Source organism: Mixophyes fleayi, chromosome 6 (genome assembly GCF_038048845.1).
Source record: "Mixophyes fleayi isolate aMixFle1 chromosome 6, aMixFle1.hap1, whole genome shotgun sequence".
NCBI classification, from domain to species: Eukaryota; Metazoa; Chordata; class Amphibia; order Anura; family Limnodynastidae; genus Mixophyes; species Mixophyes fleayi.
Genome location: NC_134407.1, coordinates 57723976 through 57731369, shown reverse-complemented (window position 1 = coordinate 57731369; position 7394 = coordinate 57723976). Strand labels below are relative to the sequence as shown.

General features: G+C 37.7%; 1 long non-coding RNA gene across 1 annotated transcript; it reads left to right on the top strand.

The window, feature by feature from the left end:
* Positions 1 to 242: 242 nt before the first annotated feature.
* Positions 243 to 7139, top strand: LOC142160272 (uncharacterized). Its single transcript, XR_012693127.1, has 3 exons — positions 243 to 310; positions 5031 to 5130; positions 6614 to 7139. It is a non-coding gene; the product is annotated as an uncharacterized LOC142160272 (long non-coding RNA).
* Positions 7140 to 7394: the final 255 nt, after the last annotated feature.

Here is a 7394-nt window from a genome sequence, read left to right as displayed (position 1 = left end):
TAATACACACTTCTTTGAGCACAAATGGTACAGTACTAAATGTAAATGTTTTTTTAATCTTGCACATACCAGTAAATGTACAGGAACTACTATATGGAATATTTTATACTGCCTAAATAAAAATAAAAGCTATTATGCAGTCAATGAATGTTTAAGATGTATTTTTTTTCTGTTTTTTTTTACGTATCTCTTTTGTCTATTATGTTATCGCGGTGTTAGCGACTTTTATTCATTTTTTCCAGGGATACTCTTCTGCTGAGCAGGTGTGTTTGTGCCCGTCACATGCTTCACTCTCTATCTGGGAATTGCGGTACTACAATCCATATCATAACGTTGTCAAATAACTTGGTTGTATTGTAATTGTTCTGCATTTTAAATAACCCTCTACATATAACCTTATAGATTACTGAGAATGATAATAGTGACAATCACATCCAATTGGCAAGTAGTATTGATAAAATAGATTACAGTTACGATAATTTAAAATATCACTGTTTGTGTAAATATACACAAAATTGTATTTGTTAGTCTAAACAATAAGAACAAACTAAAACATAGAGCTGTCATTTCTATGGGTTGTAATAAAAATCTAACTGGCATAGATATACATAAAATAGAGATGATAGGGTTGACTTATTATCCATTTAATAACAGCCATGTGTGTAATAGAAACGATTTGGTTGCATTGTAGTAATTTCAGATGCATGCTGCATTTTAGCCATTAAAACTGCTGACTGCAATGTAACCATGTGTGTATTCAACAGAGGTAGGTGATATGACAATCCTAAAAAATAAGGATTGATCACAAACTATTTAAATTAGTTGTATGATCTTTACACTTTTTCAAAATTCTTAAAATAAAACCTAAGAGACCGCAAGGATGCAAACCCTTTAGTTGGTATCAATATTCTATTTATTGATAACTTATAACACAGTGTAGGCAGGACAGGAGTGAAAGTCCTGAGTTCAGTGCGTTAAATAGACAATTACATTAGTATCACAAATGTACAATAAAGCCGCAAATCAAATAACATTGTGCCAAAAAAGAGTTAAGCAGAGTAACTCTGGCTCTGCGTATTTAGAGTGAGTAAAGGTTTAATTACCAAACAATGACAGTGTCATATGGTTTCTGTGATAGTCAGTGGCATCGGATGAATGCAGAAGAAGGGAGGATGTGAGAAAGGCACTGAGTGACAGTGGGAAGCGAGGAAGCTAAAAATGCAAAAGACAGTAAAACATCTGTAATTTGCAATTCATTGGTGTTCACTGAATGCTCATGGATTAAAGATTAAAATCTATTCTCTGGCAGATGGGAAGGAGAGAGAGGGGGAAATATAGTCAGTATATATACATCTGCATTTCATTCTGCTCTCATGATACAAAGGAAATAAACCCAGATTTGCTTTGGAAAAAAAGTGCAGCCATTATGGGTTTTAATAGGGAAGCTGTTTCTAAATATTCTTGTAGCACATATGGTACAAGAGATTTGCAGCACATGAGACGGCAGATATCTGTACTATGAGAATTAACAAGGGACTACAGGATGGGGATCAAAGTTCATGCGACATATGTATCATCATCATCATTTATTTATATAGCGCCAACATATTCCGTAGCGATTTACAATTGGGGATAATGGGGATAATATGTATCAAAAGGCAAAAGCCCTAGGGTAGATCTTGCCAACGCCTGGGCTGCTTTCGCTTCGCTTAGCCCAATGTGCTGCACAATAAGGGCAGCACAGTGGCTAAGTGGTTAGCACTTCTGCCTCACAGCACTGGGGTCATGAGTTCAATTCCCAACCATGGCCTTATCTGTGAGGAGTTTGTATGTTCTCCCCGTGCAGCGGCGCACGCAGGATTTTTAAGGATTCCCCCCCCCATATAGAGAGAGCTGCTGCGCATGTGGCCGCGCATGCGGTTTCATTTCGGCGGCACTGCACTGAACAGCAGCCGCGGCACTGTCAAAGAAGCGTCCGCAGCGGTGCTGTATTGCACTACAATTGGGGATAATGGGGACCGCGGCGGTACTGTATTGTACTACAATACAGCACCGCCGCGGACGCTTCTTTGACAACGCCGCGGCTGCTGTATAGTACAGTGCAGCTATGTAGGGACACTGTTCTTTGCGGAGGGGGGGTTTCTGGAGAACCAGAAGCCCCCCTGCGTGCGCCCCTGCCGTGTTTCCTCCCACACTCAAAAAAAACATACTAGTAGGTTAATTGGCTGCTATCAAAAATTGACCCTAGTCTCTCTGTGTATGTGTATGTTAGGGAATTTAGACTGTAAGCCCCAATGGGGCAGGGACTGATGTGAATGAGTTCTCTGTACAGCGCTGCGGAATAAGTGGCGCTATATAAATAAATGGTGATGGTGGTGATGATAGATGAAAGGGGTTATCACCAGAGATGACCCGGCCGGCGGTAAGATGTCTTTGTGGGGGGAGCCTATTTATGAAGTATGGTGTCGGTACTTGTACCGCTATGGTACCTATTCTGCTATCTCTATCATATTCTTTGAATAAAACATTTTTGTGCCTAGACGTTTTAGAATATTTTTAAAGGTTTTTGATAAATCAGGGTGACAAGGGATTTTTCTATCACAAAAAGTGTCAATAAAATCCTACTTATTGCCTTGATTGAGGCACTCCTTTTTTTTTTAGTTTATATACCACACAGTAAAGACCAGTGAAATACCAATCTGAGCACACATTTACAATGAATGTAGTTTCATTCAAGTTTATCCTGTAGCTTATATTCTACGCCCATGGTAACCAGTTGGCTCTCTTTAGATAGTTGTTTATCATCAATAAACATCTTATGTCATAATTTACAAAAAAAACCTAGTATGTAATGCTTTTTATTTGTTCCCGAAAAGCTTATTGTTCTTTAGTTACTTAACTTTCCTACCCATACCTTTCTGCTGACAGTTCCTGTCACCTACACACAGTGGATGCAATCATTTTGTGGGCTGGACCGATAGCCCTGATAATAAGCCTTTTTTCATTTTGCCTATACATCGAAGTGTTACTGCTATCCCCATCCACAACCCTGACGGTAGTAAGATTCGTACTTGTACTCTTACCACCATCTCAGGATGGCGATAACAGATTAAAATCATTAATAGATTCATTCAACAATGAAAACATTCTCTAAATAAAGCATTTTTAATGTATAACTTTTTTTGGCTTTTTTTTTAATTTGAATCTATTTTTTATTACTTTTACATTTTTGTGTTTTTTTTCCAAGTACAAAAAAACAATCACTCATGCATACATCTGGAAAGACTTGCCGAACAAAAGCCGTGAGCTAACTGTTACCACGTCAGGGCAGTATCATGGTGTCACCTGACTATCGCTCAGCTGCACTGCAATTTTTATGTTGAATTGCATCAATAACTGAAAATCAGCCTTATCAATGCGTCGTAATGATAAATAGGCCCTATTGTCCGACAATGATAGTTGAGAAATCATCAGAAACACCAATGCAGTTTTAAATGGGATGATGGACCTATACAATACAGATAACAGAGACTATAAAAGTGCTTAGGATACTAATGTTATTGTCATAGTCCTGTAGACATATACATTGTGTGATGTGGCTGTTAGCTTCATAGTACGTTCACCTTATTTTAACAGCTATTCTAATTGTTTAATGACATTGTATCAGTACCTGGAGATTATCCAGAACTTAAGGTGTAGAAATAGTCATTCTCATTTTTCTTAATATTTTTTTTCAAAAGTTCTGTATTGCTGAGCTTAATAAGATGCATGAAATAACTGGAGTGTTTATATTTAACTCATACTCGCCCACTCTCCTGAAAAGTCTGGGAGACTCCCGAATTCCAGGTAGGTCTCCCGGACTCCCGGGAGAGCAGGCAAGGCTCTCGCATCGTGGAAATTGGTAGCCAAACTGAAGCGATTTGCGGTGAATCCCCTTCCGCCCTCCCACCACACCCCCTCTCCAGGGTCTCCCGGAGACCAACTAAAGAAAGTTGGCAAGTATGATTTAACTAAATTAGTCCACCATGCCCTCTTTCACATCACTGCAGCGGGTTGCCATGTTGGAAGGGAGGTGCTTCGCTAACTTAGTAAACAACTGATGACCGACAGCTTTGCTGACTTGTATGGAAAATGATCATTGCAGTATCAGTTTTCTTACCTGAATCTGATCTTCAGGACACTGTGCTAACGATGTGGGAGGAGCTTCAGTTCTGCAATGGAATGGGAAGGTGACACTTCTCTTTTTTACTGCAGTGAGATGTCAATCTTATTTTACCAACCTGATTCATAATCGAAGATATCAATTTTGTGTGTTACTGGTACTTTAAAAGCAATACTTGCACTTAAAGCAAATAAAGTAATATAAGAAGTTGCATTGAAACAAATTCAATTTATAATACATGACTTTGTTTGCATGCAATATTTGAAACTCGTTTTGGGCTGCATTCATGTTGACTAAAATTATACAGATTGCATTATAAATCATTCACTTGTACGTATAGTAAATACAAGAATTATAAAGAAAAATTATGCATTGAAAACACTAAGATATAAATCATATTTTTTGCGCATTAAAATAATATATTTTTTTAAAATATATCACATACATTTAATTAGAACAATTACAGAGTCACAATGGAACCATCATAAAAAATAAAAAGATACAATAGTTTAATTAATACTGAAAGGATTTGCCAAGAATGTCCTTTGCTGTTAAATGTACCCATTAGTTTACTTACTAAAATGACGTAAGCTTGGTGTATCACAAAACGTGGGTCATGTGACAGGTGTGTCACAACAATAATGTGAAGTTCATTGTGAGGATGAAAGTGTGTGCTGGGTACTAAATTGTGTAGGATTCTGTAACTGAAGAAAGCATTAGCCACTTACTTTGTGAATATTAGTCACAACCAAATCAAGTAATTATCAATGATTTACACTTTTACTTGGTCACCATTTTCTTACAGAAGTTTCGCAATAACGGGACAGTTCGGTTTAATCTACTGTCCTTGTGTATTTGAATTATTTAGGAGGAAAAGTAGAACGTCAACAAGCTCCTAAGGTAACGTTGACATGAACATGGAAGGAAGGAGAAGAGTGAAACTCAGCTTACTACAACTTTAATGAATTGTAAGTGGTTAAACATATTGAAGGCTCAGATTAGATCTAAGTGTTTTCACAGAGGCCAACCGCAACACGCTGCCTCTTTAGCAGAGAAAGAGGACATGCAGGATAATGTGTAAGATTGTCACTGCAAAGAATGGCGTACATAAACCTACTGGATATTGTTCAGCTCCAACGCAACTCACTGCAACGTGTTAAAGGACAGCTGTGCAAGTAAAATAAATAGCTTGTAGGAGAGACAAAATTAGTCACAAATTTAGGTCTGGGTGATAAGGAGTAATGAGTTACAAGAAGGAAATAGAGAGACCACGCTATAACCTCCACTTACTGTCAGAAGTATACTAGCTAAAGAATGGTGCATCATAAAATATGGGGCACACGCTGACAAGCATGCAAGTTATTAAATCTTTTCATTTTAGTATTGGAAATTCGTCAACTACATGGTGCATCGGTGATGCAGAAATATATATAATTTCAAAAAAGCATAAATCTATCTTGTTCCAGAAGCATAAATCAATTTATTTTATCCACGATCCAACACAGGAAGTGTTAAAAGTCTTGGGAGACTGTGAACTGGGCCGTTCAGGAGGTGTCCCGATTTATAATGCTCTTCTGAAACACGGTCTTATTGGATCAAGAACGTGTCTGTAGGGAACCATTGATTAATCATATGACAGCCTCTGCAAAGCAACGTTTGTATCATAAAAGGCCAAGATAGGCAGCTTAATATAATATACTCTTTTACATTCCAAGATGATTCTGATTGCATTTCCACACGGGAGCACCTCACAATATCTTTTGTTGTAGAACTAAGAAGGGAAATAGGTTTGACAATATCTACATGCCAAAGCATTCTCTAGAGCCTCTGTGCAGGTGAACCAAATGTATTTTTATGGCAAAGCTGCATCATGGAGATAGTTATTCTAACAGTGGGTTCAGTAGGAGCTATACAAAGACAAAGAACAGAAAGGCTTATCACAGGGAATGCCAAATTACCTGATTCTCCATCAAGATTATCCAACTGCTCACAATTGATGTCTACAGATAGGCAGCAGAGTGGTTTTGATGGTGGGCATATTTTATAAAGCTGGTATACTTGTATATAATTCATTCATGATAATAATGGACACACTAGCCACTAAGATAAATGCTGCCTAAAATGGCACTATAATACCTGCAATCTAAAATAATAACTATTCATTTAAAACATTATATATTTATAAACTGCATTTTATTACTCAGTAAAACTATTTCAAATACATGGGCAGTGAAAATAATATCTGACCAGTACAACACCTCCAGCTTTTTAATTTGTGGTGAGCTCATCCAATGGCTAAGGGTATTTCGAAGGGTTGAGTACAAGATATTGTTTTTTTAAATAAAGTTTTATTAGTTATTTTATAATACTACAAAAATGCAAACAATAATAGTAAAATGTTTTTGGAATTTGTCCATAAACCTGAAATATTTTTCCCTCTTTTGACAACAGAGATGGTTGGGAGGGGGTATTGGAGAAAACAGAGAATCCTGGTACCTCAGACTTGATTCAGCAGCCTAATTTAAAGGGAAGAAATGCAGGTGGCCCAGTGACTCAGCCCAAGTTAACACACTATGGAACAAGCCCAGGGGCAGATGCCCCCTTGCCCACCAGCCCAGCCTGCCCCTGACTACTGGAATTTGTTAACATGCCCCCCAAAAAGTGCTGTTAGGCTATGCATGTATTGCTTTGTATCTTGGACCCATAATGAAAATGTATTGACTACAATTTTAACCTGTAACCCGAACACTGGAAATGTTTTAAATGTAAAAGAATTTGTAAAGGAAAAGTTTTGCTAGCTCAGCATTCCCATTACAGTCTCACCTCTTTCCCCCAAATATCAGAAGCAAAATCTGTATAAAACTTGAAAACTAGATCCATGGTGAAATGAGAGAGGCAGCGTGTCAGATTTAATTAATTACTGCATATTAAAATGTTTGTTTACAGAAATAAACAGCTACAAGAGGTCTGATGTTAATTAATTTACAGCATTTTTTACAAGCTCCCCTGGCATGTTGGCAGACATAGAGGCAGCTCCATGGCAGGTATACCCATGTCTCTTTGGATTTGTGTTATCCTCTTTGAGAGTCGTTGGAAACACAGTGAAGATGCATCTGGCTGTTCATGTGACTGAGGAATAGTCAAGATGGAGACACAGAAAGATCATTGAAGAAGATAATGTTGTTGGCTATTTCTGCACCTGAAAGAAATGTGCTCTCTATTCTCACTCCCA